General features: G+C 44.4%; 1 protein-coding gene across 4 annotated transcripts in view; it reads right to left on the bottom strand.

The window, feature by feature from the left end:
• Positions 1-27,083, bottom strand: part of LOC143215757 (uncharacterized) — a 281,565-nt gene that overhangs the window by 130,894 nt on the left and 123,588 nt on the right. The gene's annotated exons all lie outside the window — the stretch shown is intronic.

Raw genomic sequence — 27,083 nt, 5'->3', positions numbered from 1 at the left:
TTGAAGTGAAACTTCTTTGCTGAGTGGGCTACAATTTTCTAGCGTTACGGAAGTGACGAAATTTCGCGAATAACCTCGAATAGTTTGACAAGTAACATTTTCATCATTAATTTACTAACATTAAAGACTTCATTGGTGAACTTTTAAGATTGTAGAATGTAAAATGAAGCCTTGGCTACATTCCCATTCCAGTTTTATATCCGTATGCATTTTCTTTCTTCTTTCGGAAGTGACCTAGGTGAAACCACCTTGATCGAAATGAGACTCGGATAGGTTCAGCCACGTACCACACCAAACAGGACTATGCAATTCGTTCTGTACAATGTTACACAAGTGCAGTTGTGCTGAACAAGGCCAGGACAAATCTAAACAGACCTAAACGAGTCCATTCAGCACTAAATGTACCCCTCCGGTCTTAGAACGATGGAAATCCGTACAATGGAGTGCACTCTGAACCAATGCACGTCAAATATTAATTGCCACAAAGATTTATCGTCATGGCAAAAGCGAACCACAATGTATTTTCATAAGCGGTTAATGGATTCGTTTTTAATTGCGCTCCGCGAAATTAATTCATTTTTCGCATTCGCCGATTAAATGAATATTTATGTCTCAATAGCACGACACGCGCAGATGCTCGTCGTTTAAATCGTATAAAATATCCAATACGATGAAACTGTATTTATAATTAATTCCCGATTTTTTAACCCTTCGATCTGATGGCTCCTCGATACCCGTATGACAATTCCGAGTTCTTCTTTTATTCAGGCCGCTATTCAACGATGTACTTAACTTGGTTTGAATCGTTGAAACAGCCAGGTATATTACTAATTTTTACTAATCAATACCTGACACATTGGGAATAATAGAAAGACTAGCACCAACCAATACATTTCCGCCTATAAAATTTGTATTTCGCACGGATATTCACGGTGTAATAATAACTGTATCGGTGGACTGTTATCGGCAATATGTCCGAGCGAACGGGAGGAGTAATTCTTTGCGAGGCGCGGGGCGGTGTGTTGCGGTCCGACGTGCATTGTTTCCCGAATCTTATTATATTACGGTACGGTATCGGAAATTTGATGCTCTATAATTTGTCGCGCTGAATTATGCATGTGAGCGCGGGGTCGGGCAATTTCAATATTTGCCGTAGATCGATACAAACGCTTCTCTCCTCGCCGACTCTCACGACGTTTGAACACCGTCGTCGACTACGGCGGTGGAAGCGCTCGATGGTGCTGGGACGTACGGGGACTCCCGCAGAAAGAATAATTTGCATAACGACCGCAGCGCGGCGGCGAGCCGTGAAACTCAAATTTGTGCACAGATTTTCAGTCGAGTAATTTCCCCGGGCCCGGGCATAAAACAAACGCAACGTATCCTTGAAATAACAGGCTCCGGGAGCAACGTTCGGGAACAATTTCAATTTGTTTCCGCGGGCACGTCGGCGTCGGAACGCGTTCGGCCGAGAATAAATCTGGGGAGGACCGCGAAATTAATTTCCCGTGAATCGGCCGGAGTTATCGAACATAAATAATTTTCCCGGCCGGTGAATATTCATGCGTCCCGGGGGACGGCCGTCCGCGGACAGCCAGCTCTTCAACTTTCTTCTTCTTCTTCTACTTCTTCTTCTTCTTCTTTCTGAAAGCCAAGAAGAACAGAATACGCGTCTTATTGTCAGCGAAACGCCGCCATTCACCTGGCCGGGAAAACTTTGATATTTCGTTCGGGGAACTTTCCGTCATACGTCAAAACGTTCCGCGGGATCAGCGAGCTTCCGCTCGAGAGGAGAGTATGCTGCTCGAACTTCCTACTTAACTAATATAACGTTGACTCGGCCCTCTTTCTTCTCGGAACAGTCGGCAATGTATTCGTTCGTCGGAACGTGCTACCGGGATATTCTCGGGTTAATATTATTACAGGACTGTGGCAATAAGTTTGTAGATAGAGGGGTTGGTTAGCGTACCATTTTCAGGGTGGCTCTTCCAGACTTTAAAAATACTCAGGCCAGGATTAAAAGAATTAATATCCACTTCATTTTTCTCAGACAATAATACCGAGCACTCCAGTTCTGCTATCGACCGGTTCAGGAGCTGTGTAATGTTCTTATAGACGATTACTTTTGTAATTGATTCGGTTAGCTCTCCTATGGCACATATGGCATCGACGAATCGATCCGTGTAAAAGGAATAGCATGTTATTATGCGCCCGATGCCCTGAATTATGTTAGTTTTAGCCACCGCTGCTATCTAAAACTGTTCAAGTAGCACACATCTGTTGTGACCTAAATTAGTTAAAGTAGAGAATTCAGGCTTTAAAACGAGTCTACATTTGCTGTATTACGACTACGTATCGCGAAATGATAACAGCCTAATTCTAATTAATTTTTCAAACACCAGGATCTCCGTGTTTCAATATTTACAGGATCCACTGCGAACCATTAAACATTAAACTCGAAACAGACACGCTCGCACACATGTTTGATAATAAACATCGTTCGGCAATATTAATTTACATCGCGGATGCGCGAAAAATATGAAAACCGTCCGCATAGATTCTCGCGCGGCAGCGTGTGCGTGTTTGTGCAAAGCCGAAAAATCGAGAACGCGACGGTGGACACATTTTTTAGTCGGAAATAACTCGATTGGTGGCTGTGACTGGCATTTAAAAATTTCGAGCGTCCGCGGCCGGGGGAATGAGGGTTCTAATCGCGGGGAATTTGTTCGCGACAAAAATGAGGATCGTGGCTATCGTATTTTGGGGGACACGCCGCTCGGAAACGTAACCGGCGCGGCGGGATTGTAATTCCCCTCGCGGCGGATCCGCCGCATCGAGCTGTTTGCTCGTCTGTTTTGCATATTCATGCGATGACCAGTAGAAATTGTACCGGTCGTGCGGGAAATTCTGTAATAGACAGAGCTGTTGGCCAGAAACGGGGCGTCGGACGTTCGCGTCACGCTGCAACGATTCAATTTTCGTTTCTCCCTCGTCGCGATCCCGACGACACTGAATTCTTACGTTTCCGGATGTGACAAGCGGAGTCACTCACGGATTCACTGACTCGTTCAAGGAAACCAGGCTTCCCTTGGCTCCTGAAAAAATAAAATCCACTCGCGTGCCGCTGAGCTGGTGCAAACTCGGCTACGAGAATGCCAAACATCTTCCCCCAGAGACTGTTGTAAATTCTAACCATAGGTGAATGATACGAAATACAGATGTGAAACAAGACGAAAATATTAGGGGAACCGGCAAGTGATGTAGTATTTTTCGCAAAATTATAATACAGCTGCCCGTAAAATGTCATTATCGAGTGACAAAGAGATCGAGATTGCCCGATTTAAATTTGGCGAAGCATCGTTGGCATTTTCGTACAGCCAATGCTTCCGGGTAAACATCACAAATGTTTCTTGTAGCTATTGCATTGCTGCCCTTTCGAAATTCGTATAGCGTGCAATGCCGAATGTGAATTTCGAACATATCCTCCAACGAAACATTTTTGTACAAAACAGTACAAACTAGTATGTACTGAAATACGTAGGTGCAAGTTTGCTGTTATTATCAGTCAAATGTTGTCTCCCCTAACATAACTCCCCTAAAATATTCAAAAGAAACAAGATGCACAAAATTGGAGTGAACAAACTGATTCAACAAATGCATGTAGAGCGATGTACAAGTATAATCCTATGGATTATCGAAATAAAACATTGGATCAAAAGTGCACAGGTTGTTTCCAAGAAACTCGTTATTTACTATTTTTGGCTTGTCCAGTGACGCAGCCAATTTTTATTTCAACAAAGATCCGCAGTCTAGTGATTCGTGATACCTTAGCATCGAAAGAAACGTTCAACTTCGGCCATCCTCACGTATCTGCGCGCGCTTTCAGCAGCCCTTAGCATACAAGGTGTCGGCAGAACCCGGTTCGGTAACGAAGCAGGTAGATAACGAAATTATTATCGAGGGAACTTTAACAAGAAACGCGGGGCCCCGAACAATCGCGGCCTCTTCGAAAACACAAACTGCTCGGCCCGTGCTCCGAACTCGGAAAGTGTTGATTCGGCGAGGGTCCGGGTTTGCTAAATATCGCGCGTACACCGTGCTATTTCGCGTGGAACTGGCCTGGAGCCCCTAGAGCCGGCCCGGCATTCACGAGCAACCCCTATCGGCGGAGTTTTCTGAAAATCGGGCTCTCGAGAGAACTTTCTTAATTATCGGCGGGATGCGCTATAAAGGGGGCAAGTTTCGGGCCGAGACGAGGGGCAATGGGGTGGGGGGAGGGGGCGGGGCTGGCAGGAAACGGCAGAAGGGGTTGGTTCGCTGGACAATCAACCCCCTTGGACGGTGACCGTGCGGGTTACGACGATCTCCATCCCCGTTATTCTCGAGGAGAGAGGGGCGCATTCGAAATTAAAGAGGGGCCAAGAAAGCATCGTTGAAAAAAAAGAATACTTGGATGAAGCGGGGGGTGAAATCTCGCGGCAGTCAGCATCCGTGAGGAATAGATCGGTCTGGTGGGGGTACATTATAATGAAATCGGTTTTCGCTTAGCGCGCTTTCAAGCGGCCTTTATTAAATCTGTGATTCCGCCGTTTCCCTTCATCTCTTTCGTTTTTTACTCCCTGCAACCCCCGGAGTTCACTCTGTCTCTCTCTCTCTCTCTCCTCTATCGCCACCCACCTCCTTTTTTCATCTTTATTATTCCCGACTCCATTCCCGATGGACGACGAGGAGGAAAGAGACCAACAGATCCTACGATCTGTCTTCCACCCTCTCTACACCCCTGAGAACCAAACCTCTTCGGATCGGGAACGCCGTGGCTCTCGTCTTCGGTAGGATCTTCCGGCGGATTTACAATGGGTATTCGTATTATACGTCCCAGCCTTTCGCCTGTTTCCCCGTAGGATTGTCGTCAGGAACGACTCGCCCGGAGCCACGGATATACGACTCGCCAGGGGAGATTGCGCGACCGACTCGCGATTTTTATGATAACCCGACACGAAAATGGTCGCAGAGAAATATAAGCATCCCTCTGGGAAGCGGCATGTGACGAGGGAGACCCGCCATAGTTCCTGGTAATAACTTATTAAGAAGAAAAGACCACCCGGACTGAAAAAAAAAAATGAAAATTGAGATACCACAGGAGAGAATATATTTTTCCACAGCAATTTTCTAGCAAAAAAGTTTTCCTGTTTCGCTCTGATGTCCGCGGGAAAGTCGAGCCGATCGAACGTCGGCTCGTATATTGCCGGCCAAACAGGAAACAAACCGAAACAGCTAAGTATTGGCGGAACAACGAGGCCGCCGCTTATTGAATCCACGGATGATTTATGCATACCGACCGGGCCGTTTGTCGCTTTCCAATTTGCACGGCAACCGGGCTCCCGGGGACGTGCAAATCATTTCCACCGGCGGCGCGGAAAAACTCCGCGGAAATCGCGACCTCGAACTCCAGACGGTGCGCCGTTGCCACCGGTTTTTCCGATGGATATGAAAACGTAGGCTGATATTAAACGACGGCTTAACAAACTTTTATTAAAATCGAATGGGAATCGATCGTCACGACCCACACGTTTTCTGCCCGACAACTCGATCCGCTTTTCCAGCTGCTTTTCGAAACTACCGCCCGACCGTGCCACTGCCAAATCACCCCGTTACTTCCGGTCCCCGCGCTAATTGATTTCCGGTGACAAACAATGCTTTCGACCCATTTCATTCACATGCTTTCCTGGGGTTTTGTTGCGAATGTTCGAAATCGAGACACGTATCTGCGGGTAATTATTCAGTTGAACAGTGTACGTGCTGGAGAAATTTAACAATGTTAACACATAAATTTCTTCTATTTAATAAAATTATGAATTTCATCGACGCACATCCTGAGGAAATTGCACAATTACTGACAGATAAATTTCTTCAATTTGATAAACTTATTTTCATCGACGTACATCCAAGAAGATGAACAATGCACATCCTGGAGAAATTGAACAATGTCTGACAGATCAATCTCTTCTATTTAATAAAATTGTACAATAAATTTCATCGACGTACATCCTGAAGAAATTGAACAATGCCTGACAGATCAATTTCTTCTATTTAATAAAATTATACAATAAATTTCATCGACGTACATCCTGAAGAAATTGAACAATGCCTGACAGATCAATTTCTTCTATTTAATAAAATTATACAATAAATTTCATCGACGTACATCCAAGAAATTTAATAATGCACATCCTGGAGAAATTGAACAATGTCTGACAGATCAATTTCTTCTATTCAATAAAATTATACAATAAATTTCATCGACGTACATCCAAGAAATTGAACAATGCACATCCTGGAGAAATTGAACAATGTCTGACAGATCAATCTCTTCTATTTAACAAAATTATACAATAAATTTCATCGACGTACATCCTGAAGAAATTGAACAATGCCTGACAGATAAATTTCTTCTATTTAATAAAATTACTAATTTCATCGACGTACATACTGAAGAAATTGAACAATGCCTGACAGTTTGATTGCTTCAATTTAATCAAATTATAAATGTCATCAACGTACATCCAAGAAATTGAACAACGCCTGACAGATAAATTTCTTCTATTTAATAAAATAATAAATTTCATCGACGTATACTTTAATTTCGTCGTCGCGTCGTTCGAAAAATGCTCGGCCGACTCCTCGGGGTAAAGGAAGTACGTAAATCGATTTAGAGAGTCCTCGACATCAGATTAACCTGTTAACGCGTCTCAGGATCTGCATAGGACGCAGCTCTTGCTCGAGGCACGTTGCAGGGTTGCGTCGGTGCACGTTGCACACATCGTTGCAAGGAAACGGTCGCGTGCTCGCCGGAGCGAACGGTATCTTCGTCGCTCGTGATTTAATGGAAAGCGAAGCAGCTCCGACATTTACCTTTGTCGTTATCATCGCACTCCCTCGCTTTTCGGTGTCTTCGTGGAGCGATCTACCCCCTGTCGTCTCTTGTATCCGATGAGAATCCTCTGTTTAACTCCTCTTCCGCGAGTACTCGACACGTTCTCGTCTGAACCCCCGTCCTCTTCGTGAGCCAGCAGTCTACTCCGAATTAGTTCCAAACATGTTTCGACCGAAAATACCGGAAACTTCGACCGCCTTGAATATTTCACGGTCCGCAACCCCTGAGGTGTACCTCGGGCGGCGTGTTGCAGGTTTCCGGATGACCCGGAGTCGATTGCGCACAGGCTGCCAGGTTGCCTCGACCTTGTTTCGCCTCGGAACGAGTCAACTTCCTCAACAACACTGTAGTGATCTCCGAGCGCGTGGCGGAATGGAAAATGACTGAAGAGGACGCGTTCATATCGCTCGAATCGAATTCTGCTTGATCAGCTGTTCCGAAAAATTGAATTATGGATCCAACATTCCTCTTGGCCGGAATATTCAATAAAAACAGTCGTCCAGAGGAATTGAATTTCCGCAGTATAACTTTCCCGAGATTAAAAATTAAATCGTAGATTCAAGTTCACGTCTGCGCAGATTTTTAATGAATCCGCTTCGGAAGACCGAGAAATTTTTGCTTATTAAAGCGGGTGGAGCCGAACGACTTGGTCGAGCGTTTTTCTTTTTCTTGACGAGAACGAGCAAACTTCTCTTTAACGACTCTTGCGCGCCATTACCGACGATCAGGCTCGTGCTTAATTCTCCCCGGGGGCCGGAGGATGCTTGGTACTATTAATTATTTTCCTCGTCTCGTTCAATTCGGCGGGTTGGCACGTTAAAGAATTTGTCGGAGCCCGACCGCCGGCAAATAGAGTCGTCGTCGAAAAGGATCATTCGCAACCCTCGGCTCGCTGCACCGCTTGTTCATTGTTAATCAAGTTTAATGAACGCGTTAACGATGCTGAGTGCACGGGGCTCCGCTATGCACAATGCGGGATACCATCTAGCATTCCTAGAGGCGCGTAATCGCTTTAATCTTTCTACTGCATTAAATATTCCGAATTGCCCCGTATTTCTCATTTTACCGGTGCGATGCATAGAGCCGAAGTGGCGGCTAACTGGAGCCTCCAGAGTCTTCGAATCGTTTGAACATTGTAATGCGCGACTCGCGAACAATGTTGAGTCGCTGGCGCACCTTAAATCTCAAGATGGAATTTCGGTGGAAAATATCTGGATCGGATTAGAACCGCCCGGACGGAATACCAAAGAAAATTCCGTTGAAACGAATTAAACCCTTGTAAAGTTGCCGGGGATTATGGTAATGCTGTAACACGTTAATTATTCATAACGAAATTCGGTGTCTCCGTGCTTTAAATACTCGGAAAAAGAGAGGAAGCCCGTGGACTCGATAGCACGGCGGCTACGTAGCTAAACTCCCACCCAGAACGACCAAGGTTCGAAACCAGTTGACACAATTTCCATTTTCCATTAGTACTAAATTATTAATTGCACACTGAATTAGTGTAAGTGCGAATTTCGAGCAGTGGCCGTGTTCTACAACGCTGTTACATAATTTATAAATAATTAATTGTTGGCAGATCGATAATTGGAGCTGCGAGATTGTAGGACTCTGTTATCAATGGTTATCAGAAACTTCAAGTGGACTGGTTCTTCCTAATGAAGACGATTGAGAGGTGGTGCAAAAGTTGCAGAGCGAGAATGAGAAATAATGAAAGTAATCACAGGGCTGGTTTAAGCGGCAACCACAAAAAATTGTGGGGGTGTACATGTTGCGATGAAAAATATGAAAAAGGCAATATTCATATGAAAAAGTTGCATAAAACAAGTAAATTGTAGAACTGTCTCTCGATACTGTTCCCGAAAAGCTTCTGATGGGCACGTGTTTCCCAATAAAAGATTGAGAGTGCGTGTATGAAAAAGTAGTAAAAAGAGAATATCAGTATAAAAAAAATTGCCGAGCGAAAATGATTAAAAAGTAATTGTATAGGGTTGTATCAGTGGTAGATACCGGCCCAATAGAAGCTTCCGCAAGGCGTGGCTCCCAATAAAAGAGATAGGAGCAGCAATAAAACTGTCATCAAAAAGTTTGCAGCGTAGAAAAGTCGATAGTGGCGCTGGAAAATATTGTGTTCGGCAACTTCGTAGCGAAGATTGGTAATACACAGAATTGTAGTTGCGCTATTATTACTTATAACTCCCACACAATGGCTTCGAGGCAGTTTATTCATACATCACTGATGAATCATCGCTTATTAGTTGGTAAAAATGGTATTCGCGTCGTGAAAGCTCGCTAGGAGAAATGGGATCGCAATAAAACGATATGAATATAAGACGAGGTATAAACGACGCATGAAAAATATCGAAGCAAAACAGGCGGGTGATAAAAATCGATCAGTCTGGGTTTCCACGTTTCCTTCGTCACCGGGAGAATCGTAGAATAAAACCGATCTCGCTCGAACGATCGGGCGTGAGTTTCGCAATGTGAAAAGCGCGGCGCGGCTGCCAGAAATTTTTCGGCGGTTCCGCGGACACGAGACGCGGATGACCGCGTGATTAATAATTGCTGGACGCGGGAACCGTTTTATCGGGAGCCACTTTCGCCGAAACAATGGCCGGTGTCGTATGCTTTTCCGCAGCAGTTTTCGTTCGGTTTCCCATGCACGTAACGAATACGTGACGCGGCGGGAACTGTCGGAATCGTTAGCGGTGCCGGGCGTCGACAGCGGCGGCTGTAACTCGAGCCTGTTACATCGATTTTCAATAATTCCTCGCCTCGCGGCGAAGAAAACATCCATCGGCAACGTTACATCGCTATTGAAACATCCGCGACGACCAGTGCCGGTCTGCCGGATTCAGGCCGGCTACGGCCGTGTCAATCAATTTTCGTTTGTTTCTTTTTCCGTGCTTAATGACGCTTGTCTGTCGAATTAATCACGGTCGCCCATGGACCGCGCGAAAAAACCTCCTGCACCGGGAGAAGCTTGCGAAAGCCTTCGTGTACCGGGTTTTATGAACATTTTCGGACAGATGAAAAATCGGTGATTGCTCTCTAAAATAAATAGGAACCGTCGAATACGCTGACTCGTTGCTTTTCGATGAAAATTTGATGGTCAGGTAAGGATGGCAAATAAAGCCTCCCCTGGAGCAAATGACCCAGTATACAGTGGAATCTCTACTTTCAATTTTCCCGGATTAAGATGTTCCTTCGTGTACCAGGCTTTATGAACATTTTCGGACAGATGAAAAATCGGTGATCGCACCTCTAAAATAAATCGGAAAATTTGATAGTCAGATAAGGATTGCAAATAAAGCTATCCCTGGAACAAACGATAGAGTCTGCAGTGGAATCTCTATTTTCAATTTTCCTGGATTAAGAAGTTCCCGAGTGATCTCGCGCGCGAGTTAATCGCGAGGCTGAATGGATCCAGGGAGCAATGGTTCTGCGAAAGATCCAGGCTAAGGAAGGGCGTAGCTCGCGAAGGGCAATAACTCTGGGAGCAACCGTGGGTCTTCGCGGAGGTAGCAGGGTTAAAAACAGAAATCGCGTAATAAGTCGGCGTTATCGAAGTTGTCTGGGCGCTGGCACGCTGGGGGAGTTGGGGGAGTGGGGGTGGGCTTGATAGCTAATAAAACGGGGACATCGAGGGATATTAAAAGTCTCATCAAAGGTGCAAAGACGCCGGGAATCACGGCTCCGTCGGCCAGATAAACCGCGGGGAACGGGGCCGAAGTGGGAATTAATCAGTTAGTTAGAAACTCGGCCGACATTAAAACCCCATCACGTCCCACGGCGAAGTAACTGGGACAGCTAGTTACCTTTAATAACTGTCCCTCCGCCCCGCCCTAGTGGCCCACCCCCAGTCACATAGTTGCCGTCGACGGGGTAAAAACGTCTCCGTTCCCTGGAATTTTATCGGCCATTCGATCCCTCGCTGCTTTCTTTTTCGACCACCGGGGACGGTTCCAACAATGGAGTAATTCACCGATTCGGAGAATCCGCGCGACAACCTGCGACAATGTCAGCGGTTTCAAAGTCCGGTTCGGATATATCGCTTCGCACGCCGACGTGCTGGGATCGAGCTGTGTGTCGTTGCGAAGCAAGCTTGGCAAGTCGATCCTATCGACTTGTAGATTCCTCCTCGTGATAGCAACTCCCCAGAAATATTGGCCACCTATTGTAACGCCGACGGATCGAACCTACCGAGAAAGCTTCTCGGAGAACATTTTTCTAGGGAATACACCGATCCAGTGGCGGACAGTGCTCTACCCGAGCAAATCAGTTTGCTGCATAAGGCCGCTCCACTTTTCGCTCCTCTCGAAACTCTCCATTTGGAAGATGTACGGGCTGTACTACGACTTCCGGTCCGCTCTAGCAAACTTAGCCACAACTTTGTACAATCGTCCTACCGCGAAAATATAATGTACACTCCGCGACAAAGCCATGTGCGAAATTCGATGAAAATTCTATGCAAGTCTTGAGTTTTGTCTTCCTTCATTCATAGTGTTATTGTTTACATTATATCGAAGTACATTCTGCAGTTGTACGAAATATCGAAGGCTACGATTCCAAGAATTTGTGAAATGTATGTAAACATGCTATTCTCGTCGCGACAAAACTATAAGACAGTAGCTTTTAGTCGATCTTATACCCTGATCGCAGTCACAGTGTTAGAAGTAATTGTGTAGTACTTAAAATTAAACATTTGTAATTTTGTTCTTACATAATATAACTACAATGCCGCGTGGGAAAAAGCTGACAGACAGTGAAATAAGAGTGATCGTAAATTTAAAAGAAAAGAATACTTCTATTTCAGAAATTTCAAGAGTGACTGGGCGAAGTCGATGTGCCGTGCTCAATTATTTAAAAAGTAGAATTATGGAAAAAAACATCCTGTGGACGTCCAAAAGCGACAATCGAGCGACAACGACGAGCCATTCTGAGGGTAGCGTCGAATTCTAGCTTGACAGCACGGCTAATTGCAGCGCAAGCTGGCGTTCACACCAGTATTCGTAACGTGCAACGGATAATTAAACGGGCCAAGCATTTAAAAAGAATGCAATTAAATATATAGAAATATTAGAAGAACAATTAACGCTACATGCAAGCACTATTGCATGTGAAAATTAAATAAAATAAAATCTGAAAAAATTCATGAACTATGACTATAACAATATATCGGCACTGTAAAAATATAAATGTTGTCACTGTAGAACTTCCATGTGAAATCTGCATTTTTCGATTTTCTTTGAGGTTTTTGATTTTTTACACAAGCAGGATTTTCAATTTAAAAATCTGAAATCAATTGCAGAATATGTATTTGGCTCCTTGATATTCTATTTTACCCCGTAACTACCCTCTCGATCCAGATATAGGGTTGAAATTTTACTCAGTACATTTTTTCTTGATGCCTTATCGAATGACCCATCGTCGATATAAATCAGCACTTTTAGCCATCTTATCCGGCTAGACCTATTTATATTCGAATTTTTTTGGATAAGGTATAATGAGTAAATAAGTCTTTATTTGTGACCGACGAATAACTGGCCACGGAATAAAATCGCGCGCGTTGTTAGTCATTTACAAATTATCATAGTAGAAATTGTAAGGAATAAGCCGTATTTATTTGTAAAATATGACACGCGGATAACCAATCGTTGACATATGTGTTTCTCGCGAAAGCTCGTTTTGATCTGATCTTCTTTTTACAATTCGTTGGCAATTACAATTTTAGAATTCTTCTGTTCCGATTCTCTATTTTATAAATTTAACTATATATAGGGTTATTTGTTAATACACACATGTACATACATATAATACACATACATCATTCGTACTTTAACCCTATAAAATGCATAGTAGGCGGGAGCTACGCGTGAGTCGAAAAGTGGGGATCGGACGGAGCATCCGCAATGCCCTTCTAGTCCCGTTGCCGTCCCGCTAGTTTACTCTTTCACTGGACAGTAAAAACTTATCTTCCAGCGATACGGTATCGTTGAGGGGTTAATCGAAGCTCGGAATTATGTGACCGACTGCCAAATCGTTAATGGCGGCGTGTCTGGCTGGCGGTCGAACCCGCTCCATTTTGCAGGGACGTCGTTCCGCAAAAAGCTGGCGTTGTGCGCGAGCCTCTTAAGAGGATAATGTCCGGGCAGGCCGATGTTATCGCCGAGTCGTTAATGCCCGTCAAGCAAAACCGTGCTTAATAACACAGTCTGCTGGCCATGCGGCCGAGTGGTAGGAGAGAAGAATCGTCTAATGGCGTAATTAAGAAATTCCACGCGGAAACGCGGCGACCGGTCGCGGCCGACTATTTACGCCCTTTCCGTGCAAGTTTTCGCGTCTGAGCTTTTCCCCGGTAACGTGAACGAAGCCAGCTTGAAGTCGAGCTCTGAAACCGGCCAAGACAGAATGGTGGTTTTAACGAATTCTCACTACCCTCTTACTTTATCCCGGCGCTTTTCAAAATCCCCTCCCCCTGTTTCTCCTTTCTCAAGTTTCACCGCCTTCTTTCGATTCGGTCATTGTTCCCGGAAAGTTCACAGAACGCGAAAACCCGCATCGACGTTTATTAGACCGTATCCCCGTTACAAAGAGCGAATCGCGCGGCGACTTTTTCAGCCCGAATTTTCCGGGATCCCTGTTCCGGAAAATATCGACGGAAAATATATCGTGGCAGAGTTCCGGTGATAGCGGAAAAAGAATCTCTGCTAATCTTTGTTTACGTTCTCGCTACATCGTGTTTGCATTGTTGCGCTCCCGAGATATATACATCGAATCTGTTCGTTGATATTAATGACGCACGACCAGTATTTTCGGGTTTACGTTCTTCCCGCACGGTAATCTACGATCGTTGCATTGTTGTCTACTGTATTATACGATGAAATAAATGTTCTCTAAATTGTCTCTCGCTGTGGGCGGCTATCGTGGATTTAAAAGTGACTGACCGCGCTCGAGGAGAAGCTGGGGGATATATTTGAACCCCTGGCGTTGTTCGATTGTTACACCGTGTCTGACTGCGGCCCGCTATTTCTACTGGCAGTAACCGTGGGCGACGGCGCATTCTGTGCGTTCGATCGATCTCGGTCTGCTCTCACCGGCAACTTGCGTCAAATTGCTATACCGCGAGCCATTACCGCAAGTAGAAATGACCGGTATTAGTCAGATACGAGCGCTAAACGATCACCGGGAACGGTGAACGCCGGCGATGGTTGTTCGTTCGGTCGGGAGCGGCGTTCAATTACATCGATAGGGGATCTTCAACGTTGAGGAAAGAAAGGGGCCCTTGGGTAGAGCCGAAAGCTTCAAGATTCAACTGACCGTAGCATTCGGATCCCCCGAACACGGGCAAAGATGAATTCTCGGTGGCAATATGCATTCACGTCAAAGTGTACGCAGCCTCCCGCCGCAGGAGATACATCAGGCTATTGAACCAACCAACCCTCTGGCCAACTTTCCAACCACTCCACCGACAGCGTCACCCGCACTGATGCCTCGCCCCCTTTCCTCTGTTCAAAGGGGAAACGACCTTGAAGCCCTGGAAATTTCCCCGATCCATCCCCCCCCCCCCCCCCCGAGCACCGGAACTTGTCAGATTTTAAAAGAACCCGAGGGTCGCTGCCAAAAGCCACATTTTCCGTGGAATAATCATGGAAAGGCCTTGATGTCTGCGGACAGGAAATTCCCCGAATTCACCGAACCCCCATGGCTATTGGAGAAACTTTTCATCCACTTTGTCATCCGCACACTTTCCCCCCGTGAATTTCTTTCGAAGACTTTTACGTCGGGATCGAATCGCGGAATTAGTTTGTTAAATGGTTACAGCAGGTTATTCCACTTAACTCTCGGAAACGTACGCGTTCGGCGCTCGCTTCCGCTTATCAAAAGAAGCGCAAACATTTGAATATTCATATAACTTTTCAGTCCACACAGCTTTCAAAAGAATCAGCCGCGGAACCGCGGTCGAAAGCTGCGTTTCCCAAGGAACGGTAATTAGGAGTCTTTGAGGTCGCGTAATTGAAAATTTTTACTATCCTCCCCTGTTCGCTGGAGCACAGCAGTGTTTGTCTGTGGTTTTAGACTAGTATTTCAGAATTTTGTGAATCATTGAAAACTGAAAGATGACAACAAGTTGTTACAAATAATGGAAATGATATCATTGAATAATATTAAACATGTATTTTCTTTAAAATACGACAGAACTTTCTCTCCAACCTATTTCATGAAAGAAACATAATTAAACTTCCCGATCTTGTTCGCGCTGGATCGAGATATTGACAGGAGTTACGAATCGAGAACCAATTTCCAAGAAAACTCGACTTTCTTGAAATCGTAAGAGCGAAAGGAATGTAACCGGATTCGAAAGGCACTGAACAGCCATAAGCCAGCCTCCGTTGATTTCGATCCACTGCGGATCGACTGATAAACAACCCTCGAACCACCCCGTATTCTCATTAGCGAGCCGGTGTAAAATTTCAGACGTCATCGGACTCGTTCCGCGTAATGAGGCTTCAGGATCGAGCGTTTCGCGCCGGTGAGAGTCGAAAATCGATACGAACGGCCGAAAAAGAAGGAAAAGAAACGCCGATGATCCATTCAACGAGCCTGAGACCGAGTAGCGAGCAGTTTGCGGCGATTCCCCCTTAACCAGATATAGATTTCCTATATTTTCGCCGGGTTTTCTGCCGCGGACGGACGCCATTGCGTGGACCGTTTTCGAGCGATTGTTCACCGGCGAAAAATCGGTGATCGATTAACTGCGATTTCGGACTCGAATGCCATCGCAAACGATCCACTGACCTCGAGAGCTGGACGCAAACTGCTTGAGAAATGGCCGAATCGATTCTCCCCGGGATCGAATGATGCGGCGAGTTATTTAACGTTTGAGCTGGCTTGCGCGGAAAAATTGTTTCCGATTTTTCATTCTGGCGGTTTGCTTGAATTTAAATTTGAGACATTCATTTGCGTACTGACAAACGAATTTTTAACACTAGGTATCTAATATTCTTAATTCGCGGTTACTAAGATTGTAATGATGCTTCGCCGAGGAATTATTTACCAAATTTATTTCTTGGCGTGTATACTATTGGAAAAATGGCCAAAAGTTTGGATAGACACATTCTTGTCATGTTTATATAATAGTGTGAAATAGTTACTTCTACATCTCCGTAAATCTAGTGTTAAATTCGCTGCAGTGAAATTATTATTATTATAATTATTTATTATTATTATATTCATCAGTTTTTTACTAATACAGTTTTTTTACAGTATAACTGATAAAAACAAAACGAAACGTAACAAAAATGAAAGTCTTAATCTAAAATTTACACAAGGATGGACAAGCGCGAAACTAAACAAATACAGGTACGATTAAGAAATAGTCTGGCGTAATTTTCCTTTGAATGCCTGTAGCGTGCCATTAAAAAAGTCAATATTATTATAAAGTGTGTCAGAGCTAGCAATAATGCGATTTAATGGATTTATTACTCCATATGTGGATTTGGATTTCAATGTTTGAAATCCTGTTCTTCTTCTCAAAACTCGTTCAGGTACGTAGAAATTGATTTGCCTCAGGAATGCGGGACAATCTATATTATTATTTATCAAATTAAAGATAAAGCTCTGGTCGGATACTATTCTTCGATCAGATAATGTTTCCAGGATGACTGTGTTTAATATTTTAGAGTAATCATGATCGAAGATTGACATTGGGTTGTTTGTCTTATATGCACAATACCTGAGAATGCTGCACTCTCTCTATCATGATTTCATATTTAAAGCTTTTCGGAGATCATATAGTTGAAGCATATTCAAACTGGAGACTGGTGTATGAATTGAATGAAAATCTGTGGAAAAACGAAGTATGAAACCGAGCATTCTTGAAGCGGAGTTGTCAATGTGATAGAAATGGTTGGAAAAGTCTAAGGTAGAGGAGAAGTGAATTCCTCAGACCTTAACTTTCTGTTATTGAGGAGAGAATACAGTCATTAAGACGGTAAGGATATATAAGTGGTACAGAACGACGGGAGGACCGCATAATATGGCATTTTTTAATATTGAGATCCGTGCCGTTCCTGTGACACCAGTCGCAGAAACGATCCAGGTCTGCCTGTAATCTGGAAGCATCATCCCGGGACGAGATGACGCTGAAGATTTTTAAATCATCTGCGAATGGAGATAATTACAATGTTGAAAAATGGTGGTTAAATCATTAATGAACATTATAAATAGTGGAGGATCTAGGTGGGAGCCTTGAGGTACTCCGGATAGAACATTTACCGGGGATGATAGGCAAATGCCTATACCTATAATTTGTAACCGGTTATTAAGGTAACTTTCTAGCCATGCCAATAGATTGCTCTTGCAGCCCAAAGCAGACAGCTTCTCAATTAGAAGGGAATGATTTACAGTGTCAAAAGCTTCATAGAAATCATGAAATATTGTGTCAACTTGTAGATTGGCATCCAAAGAAGATGAGACATAGTTGCAGTAAATTGCTAGGTTTGTGGTTGTCGATCGCTTATTTACGAAGCCATGTTGCTGTTCACATATTGAGAGAGAAACAGAGCCGTATAACTTTTTAGTGACAATTTCTTCAAAGACTTTGGGCATAACAGTAATGACACTTATAGGTCTGATGTTTTCAACATTAGATTTGTCACCGCTCTTGAAAATGGGTGTAACCAGACTGGTTTCCCAACGTGCGGAATTGAAACGAATAAATTATTCATGTCTGACCATACAGGGGCCACGATCACTGAAATTATATGTGATCGTATAAAAATTGAGAAAGCAGTTCCGCGGAGTTGAGACAAACGAGAAGCAGTTCCGAAGAGCATCGCGTACTATTCCATTCGGATACAATCGTTCCATCTGGCTGAATCGATTTGTTTGAAGTCGAGACTGTGCCAGAGTTCGTTCGGCGTTACAACGCGAGCGGCGTCGTCGAAGAAATCGGGGAAAAGGCCGGTTTCCCCGGCAGCATTATCATCGAAATCGAGCAGAGACGGGCGTTAGGAACAAGGCCGGCTCCTTCGCGAGATTATCATTTAAATTGTCAATCGATGCTCGTTCAGGATTATTTGTATTCGACCCTTCTCCACCCTTTTCTGTACACCGTTCTTCCCAGCAACCCTCTGGCTCGTCGCCTTTTCCCTATTCTGTGTAGTGGGGACGCTGACCGTGTACTTATTCTGTGTCCCTGTCGATTAGATGTTGCTCGGACCGGAATTTATCGAAAGAGTTTCCGAAATTGTCACGGAGGGTGCGAAAGATAACACTTCATCCCTTTAGGAATAGTATTTCTCCTTGCCAGGAATAAATTTGTAATTGCAGATCCGAAACACGACAACGTCTGCAGCGCAAAACTGACAACGTTGTAAATATGCACGTGCCATGCGCTTTCGGGACGATGCAATAAGTATTTGCACGGTATACACACTCCCGTTAGTTCCGCAACAAAGTTGCACCAAATATCACGACAGTCTTTCCAAAAGTTTACTCGAAATATATCGTCCCGTCAGGCTTCAAGGGGATAACTTACTTTTGCAGAACAACTCTGTACCGAAACCGTTGTTAGTATCTGTGAAATATTCGGAGAGGATGGATCGGACGATTTCCGGGATACGAGTAATTTAATGAACAGCGTAACGTGGTAAATAGACAGCGCATCTTTGTACAAAATAAAAATTTCTTTTCTTTTAGAATTCCTGTATTTTTCAAATCATCTGATGTTTTCACCGTTTTAAATTGCACCTACTCATTTTTGTCACAAATGCATAAAATCCGCTGTCTAGTGATAAATAACACAACCCGACAATCTCTTACTCGATTACGAATTTTCTTGCAGATGTTAGGACCAAGATGATGTCGGGTCCCATGGAAATCGCCGACACAGATTTCTCCGACACGGTTCTCGCCGACAACATTTCCCCGACCTCAGATTTGTCCGACAATACCTTTGGCCGACAACGCCTTTAACCGACAATGAATTTGATCGACAACGATTTTGATCCACAACGACTTGAGACACAGTATGACAATATTGTATGATAATACTGTATGATAATAGCCAACAACCGTAGTCCCGTTGAAAGCACCGGTTCTCGTTAGATCACCGAAGTTAAACAACGTGGAACGTGAACGGCACTAGGATGGGTGACCGTCTGCTAAAAAACCGGAAAGTGACCCACCCGGGGTGTTTTTCACGTGTTGTTGGCAAAAGGTGGTTCGGAACCCACCATAAAACAGTAGGTCCCGCTGAAAAAGGCGATGGTGAGAGTGGAAAGAGGAAGAGGATTGGTAAATGAATTTGAAACCCTGAGGGGACCAAATATATCATGTCCAATACTGTATGATAATACATACTGTGGTCGTCTTAAGTTGTTGTGGATCAAATTCGTTGTCGGTCAAAATCGTTGTCGATCTAAATTCGTTATTGGTTAAAGGCGTTGTTGGCCAAAACTATCGTCGGACAAATCTGGAGTCGGAGAAATGCTGTCGGCGAAAACCGTGTCGGAGAAATCTGTGTCGGTGATTTCCATGGGACCCGATGATGTCTTTGAAAATGGTGGAGAGAATGGTTTTATATCGAGGATAGCCTTTCTACAGTCCGGTTACCGGAACCGCTCTGATTGTCCCCGTGATCGTGATTTGTCAATGGAAGACCGACGATACAGACATGTCCGGGGTCTATTCTTTCCCCAGTCTGAAAACGCAGCCAGACGAATCGCCACTGTCCCACTGACTGCTCCTTTTTCCATCCCCCTTGATTTCTGTCCCTGTCAAAGGGTTGGTTTTCCAATTAACCGTGAAAGGGGTGGTCCCGTTACCCGGTGGCCAGCGTATACACATGACAAAGCCACTGTTTCGCGCTTCTATGCTCACGATACCGAAGCAAATCTGAGCTCGAGTGGCTCCGTCGGGACTCGTAGCATTTGATCTGGTTATATAATCTCGCTGCTAAATTCCTTTGCCGCTCCCGTGCGCCCTCCATTTCCCTCCCTACGTTCCTCGACGTGATTCCTCCTCTGTTATTGGCTCACCTCGAATATTATTTCATAGAGATTGTCTCGGATCTGCTTCTAACAGCCCGCTATCGGATTCGAATGGCGCACAGTCTGTACCGAAATGATTTTCCAATTAAAAGTTGATCTGGATTCCTTAATGCAACCATAGAACACCAAATAGACAGTTCACAAATCTAGGTGCACGATGGTGCACCAGCCAAGTTCTCCCACTACCTCCTTTTACGCGAAACAACTTAGCCGTTTTTGAGAGGCTTATCACTCGGCACTGGAGGCAGATGGAGAGATGTAATTTCGTACACTTGTTAAATGCGATCACGTCTCAATATTGACAAAACATTAATCTTCCAACATTAGTAGGTTCCGAGATGACTGACAGATCATCAAAACCTTTTGCCATTGACCTACAATCCCATCACAATAACAAACTCTCAATGGTATAATTATCAAAGTTTATTAATTTACTTAATGTCCACCTGGTTCACCTAACCAAGTAACCATCGTTACTTCTTAAACCAATGACCATAAAAGGTGTTAGGTAGCAGCCAAGTTTGAATAATTTAGCCCTTCATGTAACTCTTTAAAAATTAAATAGCGTTCTTTCAAACTAATTTTTACAAACGCTTTTTTCGGTATTGCAATAGGTATTTCTAAGCTAACGAACTTGGCCGTATTTTGTTTGATCTCACAACTTTTTACGGCCATAGGAACTTGGCTCGTGTTTACAGGATGTTTTTGTTGGGTCTATTTAACAAATATTAGAAAATATCGGTCGTGTCAAGATCCGTTCAGTTTAAGTTGCCAGATGCTCCTCGAGCGACTAATTTGGCGAACGTTATAAAGTTTCGTAGGAAAATGTCGCGACAATTCGATGTCCTATAAACAGGAAGCCAGGTAGAGGAGCGAGCAATGGGACCGGGAATTTATAGTTATTGCAGAGGGCGATACCGCGAGAAATTCGTGTTCCCCGAAGATCCTGCGTATTAAACGGGCCGCGCAATTCCGGGCGAGAGGAGCGACTCTAAAACAGACGAACCGTGTTCGCCGGAATGAAATTGGCGATCCAGCGGTTTTTGATAGCCAATTAATGGGCCTTCTTTTAGGCGAGCGGAGGACCGTGTGCGCGGGAATCGCGAGCGTTCTACCATTCGAAAATTCATCAAAAGTTCGAGTAGCTATCTGTACTCGGCGGTGTTCCGCGAATATGCGATTTCGCGCGGCACCGACGCGGATAAATTCGTCGTTGGCAGAGGAGCGAGTTGGCCGGGAGTTTTAACCGACAATTCTCCGCAACAGTTCGGCCTCTCGCCCTCTGTCGCAGAGAGAGAATTAAATATTTCACGCATCGATTTATAAACATACGGCGATAAGGGACCAATGCACTTAAGCGTAGCTGTTCGGGAACAGTTTAGAGAAGGTTTTCGTGGGTATCAGATCGTGAAATAGTGAACACAGTGATTCCTAGGAGTGAAAAATCGTGAGCGAAACGCGTATCCGTTTCCGATATCTCATGTTATATGAATTTCGGAAAGGAAGTACAGTAAGAATTATGGAAATCGTCGAGTCGGACCGGCATGTGAGCACTTATTCCATTGCCCAGGAACTGAAGATTAGCCAGAAAACCGTTTGGAACCATTTGCGTAAGGCTGGTCTCAAGAAGAAGCTCGATGTATGGGTGCCACATGAATTGACGCAAAAGAATCTTTTGGACCGAATTGATGCCTGCGATCCTTTGTTGAAACGTAACGAAATCGACCCATTTTTGAAGAGGATGGTGACTGACGATGAAAAATGGGTCAGATACGAGAACAACAGCCGAAAAAGATCGTGGTCCAATCGCGGTGGGCCGGCCCAAACGATCGCCAAGCCTGGATTAACGGCCAAGAAGGTTTTATTGTGTGTTTGGTGGGATTGGAAGGGAATCATCCACTATGAACTGCTCCCATCGGGCGAAACACTTAATTCGGACCTCTATTGTCAACAACTGACCAGACTGATGCAGGAGATCGACCAGAAGCGGCCAGAATTGGCCAATAGAAAGGGTGTTGTGTTCCATCAAGACAACGCCAGACCGCACACATCTTGAACGACGCGTCAGAAGCGCCGAGAGCTTGGCTGGGAGGTTCTATCGCATCCGCCGTATAGCCCAGACCTGGCACCAAGCGATTATCACCTTTTCAAGCATTTGCAAAATTTTCTTGATGGTACAAAACTGGCCTCAAGAGAGGCTTGTGAAAATGAACTGGTCAAGTTTTTTACGAATAGGGACGAGGACTTCTTCAACCGCGGAATTATGAAATTGCCTTCAAAATGGACAAAAGTTATCGAACAAAACGGCGCATACTTGATCTAAATCGAATAATCCTAAGTATGTTAATTTCATCGTCGAAATAAAGCGAAAAACGCTCAGAACTTTTCACTTCTATACTGTTTACGGAGAAAGTGCGCTTTCATCTCCTACCTGTAGGAAGTGGTTTCAACGTTTTACATAATAAAAATGTTTCTATAAGAATTGATTGTATAAATACCTTTATAATGAGGCACGTATTATAACAGGGTATTTCACCTAACTTGACCACCTTGAATATCTTTGTTGTTCTTAAAGATACGTCAAATGTCTGAAGAACAAAGTTGAACGGTAAAATGGGGCGTAAAATCGGAGCATGTACCACAGTTACTTTGAAAGCTCGGTAGGTTTAGTGTTAAATTCCGTGTTTCTCAACCTGATAATTAATGACGTTCAGGAACACTCTTCTGAGCGAGGCGAGCTCTTCGGTCGAGTGGTAATCGATAACGGTCCGGTGTTCAGCCCGGTTTCTATGAATTAACCGGGACCCGGAGGCCGGAATTATCATCGTGGAAATGTTTTGTCGGTTTTCACGAGTCGTTTGGCCCGGGTCTGTGTCGCACACGTACACCGGTGCTCGAAACGCGCGAGCCGCACAAAGAAGATGATGCCGCTGCTGCTAGGCGTCCCAGCAAAAAACCGAATGAAAAGAGTGCAATGAAACTTTCTTTTCTACGGAGCCGCGTTTGCCAAGGGGAATTGCAGTCGACGATTCCGCGGCGCGGCGGTTACCACCGAATACCAGTTGAATGCGTTTGTCTCTGGAATAATTTCGCGCGATAAGTGGATATCGCGCTGGCATGCCGAGGCTGCGTTCACCGGGTACAGTGGAAACTGTACGCCACGGTCGGACGCGTTACTGAATCGTATTAAAAAATATTTACGCTTATCTGCCGGCATTGTAACGGGACTGGAACTCGCGAACGTCACCGTTTTAATGATGGTTTAATTTTTCCGTAGAATCCACGGCCAAGTGGAAACGGTGCGCCACGCTCGGACACATTGTTAAGTAGCATTAAAAAATATTTACGCTTATCTGCCACCATTGTCACGGCGTAGGAACTCGCGAAATGTCACCGTTGTAATGGCGCTTTAATTTATCTGTGAAATGAGGGCGCTAGCAGAAACGTTGCTGTATGTTGTTCGCTTGCTTTCTATCATTGTAATTGTGTAAGAAGCTGCGAATGCCATTTTGTTGTGGAAACTCGGTGCAAGTAGAAACAGTGTACCGTGGTCAGACACATAATCGTATTAAAACATGTACCTTTACTTTCTGTACAGAATGGTGAAATGAGAAATAAAGAATTTCGACGATTGTCGAGGATTTCGTTCAAGACAGAGGTCTAAGTGGAAACGACAGACAATGGTCAGACATAGACCGAATCCTATTAAAGGTTATATGGCTACGAAGCCGGTGATTTTAGCATTGTGCTTACATCGGGATTGTTCCCCGGGGAGGAACGATTTCTTAAGAACAAAAATAATTTAGACCGAGTATAGAAACCGGTGCGCGGTCGATTTCTTTGTAAAACTCGAAAGGCACTTTCTTTCTGGCCGGACTTTGAGCACAGTTTTCCGACCGGCTACGGGGCTCGCTTTGTTGCTGGGAATTATTCAGTTTGAAGGATATATTACCCCCGTTACTTTCCGTCAAAGAGCAGAGGAACATTGTACGATACGCCAGCCGATATTGTTATAAAGATGTTTCATTTATGTTCGGACGGGTTCGAAAGTTTTTCCCGAAGGTTGCATCGGTGATTAAATTTTTCAAGAAAAGCTCAAGGCTGGCTGCACTCCTCAAAGGGCTGGTTCCCGCTGTTCAAATATTAAATACCTCGGGGGAGAAGTGTATATTCGCGTGCTGGTTTCGACAATTACATCACCGAGCGAAACAACGAAACTGGCGCGAGGGCGGTGGTGGTTCTCTCGGTTAACAGGGAAGGAAAATATTATTCGACCGAGCTTTAGGGAAACTCGTCGGCCGAAACGAAACGCGAAAAGCCGGTCGAGGGAGAGTTCCCTTCCACCATTGTCGAACAACATTATCCAGTCTTGTTAATCGGTAACCCTTTGAAAGTTCTGCTTCGGCGTACGAAGGACCGGAAGGCGATTAAGCGGCGAGCTTTTGTAAGTAATCCGTACGAATATGTTATGCGGTACAACCCACGCGAAACACCCACGTAAAAATTCGTCACGATCCATTAAGTCTCATTAAGGGACGACTATTTTCATTCGAGGCGGTCTATTTAATCTGCTTTGCGCTCCGCTATTACCAGCTCGCCAGGTCTAATCCGACTGTCGAGAAGTCGCGAGAGAGAGAGAGAGAGAAGCAATCGATAACGGTTTCGATTCGTCGAAGAGGGAGCACGCAGAAGAAAGCTCCGTCGTGGAATTGCGTTCTCGCGTGCGGCCGAGCCGGCATGCTCGCAGTCACCGCGTGCCAGGCATCGAAATAATTCGAAAAACGAACGGCTTTCCACGATCCGCGAACATTAGGGGAGACTTGCCCCATCGGGGGAGAGCAGGGGGTGGAAGACGGGGTCCCTTGAAAAATACGTCCAAGAAACTGTGTCAGTGTTGAAAGTGTAATGGACTCGGCGAACCGCACGGAATATTTTTATTTCCTACGTTGCGTGTAATAAACTGGCATCACGCGACCCCAGCGACCATGTCTGTCCCCCAGCTATGCTCGAGGCCGCATGGAACTGTCAGAAGACCGAACGGAATCGTCGAAGCCACTTTTGTTCCGTGTTCTCGAGATTGGGGGCCAACACGGACGCCATCGTCCACGGTGGTATAAGACTCGCTGGAGGAGATAGGGGCTCGAGTCAGGGAACTTCGAATTCAAGAACTTGCAAAGCACAGTGGTAGCACACTGGCTTCAGTCATTTTAAATGGCTGAATGGCGAAAAATCGGGAAGCTAGTAGTACGAGTCAACCATTGGACTTTGAAGTTTCTGGCACAGAAATAGCACCGGAGTTTTTAATGATTAAGAATCACTTTCGCAGCTGTAAGGGCTGCATACAATTGCTACGTCTCTAACAATTTTGAGGCCAATGTAGTGAGACTGTCGTAAAATATGCAGGCAGGTATAAGGTAGTAGAATGAGTCATTGGCGAAGTCTTTGAAGTCTTGAAGTTCGTACTGCGGAAATAGCGCCGGAGCTTTAAATTATTAAGGGCGACTTCGGTTGCAGTGAGCGGTGCAGGTGATGCATTTCGTGGCACAGTGTTCTCTGCAATTTTTAAAAATAATTTTGATGCACGAGTGGTGTGGTTACAAAATATGCAGGAAGTTGGAAAAGGTAGTAGAACAAGTAAATCATTAACGTGCTTTTGAATTCCTCTGAATATCGAAGTCGCCTAAAAGAAGTAACAAGTCCGAGATGTATGAATTATTTTCTCGACAGACGTGTAAGAAGTTTATTAAATACCGAAGTCGCCTAAAAAAAGTAACAAATCCGAGATGTATGAATTATTTTCTCGACAGACGTGTAAGAAGTTTATTAAATACCGAAGTCGCCTAAAAAAAGTAACAAATCCGAGATGTATGAATTATTTTCTCGACAGACGTGTAAGAAGTTTATTAAATACCGAAGTCGCCTAAAAAAAGTAACAAATCCGAGATGTATGAATTATTTTCTCGACAGACGTGTAAGAAGTTGATCAAATATCGAAGTCGCCTAAAAAAAGTAACAAATCCGAGATGTATGAATTATTTTCTCGACAGACGTGTAAGAAGTTTATCAAATATCAAAGTCGCCTAAAAAAAGTAACAAATCCGAGATGTATGAATTATTTTCTCGACAGACGTGTAAGAAGTTTATCAAATATCGAAGTCGCCTAAAAAGAGTAACAAATCCGAGTTGTATGAATTATTTTCTCGACAGACGTGTAAGAAGTTTATGAAATATCAAAGTCGCCTAAAAGTAGTAAGAAGTCCAAGATGTATGAATCATTTTCTCGACAGAAGTGTAAGAAGTTTATCAAATATCGAAGTCGCCTAAAAAAAGTAACAAATCCGAGATGTATGAATTATTTTCTCGACAGAAGTGTAAGAAGTTTATCAAATATCGAAGTCGCCTAAAAAAAGTAACAAATCCGAGATGTATGAATTATTTTCTCGACAGACGTGTAAGAAGTTGATCAAATATTGTACACCTTCGACAAATCTTGATATAGTTTAAATCACGGCGCACGTTGCACTCTGCAAGCCCCATACATCAATCCCAACTAATCTCTCCCGGAAACAGAAAGACTCTCTCACCGATATATCAATGAACTCGATAAAACATTTCCGAATGGTGCGCCGATTCATTGACCCGTACCACTTGCCAGCACGAAGCACAAATCCACCGAAACTTTCCCACGGGCGACTGGGCGCTGAGAAAATAGAGGGTCCGATGGTGTGCACAAGAAGACCGTTTGTCGTCGGTCTGATACTTTCCCAGGAAAACCAAGAGAAGAAAGGGACAACCACGTAACTGCATCACGGACACATCTATCACGACCTATTCTTCCGTCACTGGAAAAAGTGAGCAATCGCGACACAAATAAAAAAATCCATGTACCCTATAATTCTTAATGAACATCCCAAAAACTAATTCCACAAAATTCATTGCACTGTTCACGAGGGAAGAGGAACCGAGGGAGCAGCAACGCGGGGTTGCCAGCGTGGACCTAGGCCGTGTGCATCGGCCTTCACCTCGATCCTCCTTTGCCTCTAGGAAAGTGGCGAACTGCGGCTGCATAATTCACGCGCGATGCCCCACACGGC

This window comes from Lasioglossum baleicum, chromosome 14 (genome assembly GCF_051020765.1).
Source record: "Lasioglossum baleicum chromosome 14, iyLasBale1, whole genome shotgun sequence".
In the NCBI taxonomy this organism is placed as follows: domain Eukaryota; kingdom Metazoa; phylum Arthropoda; class Insecta; order Hymenoptera; family Halictidae; genus Lasioglossum; species Lasioglossum baleicum.
The sequence above is the reverse complement of the archived record's forward strand: the minus strand, read 5'-3'. Positions and strand labels throughout refer to the sequence as shown.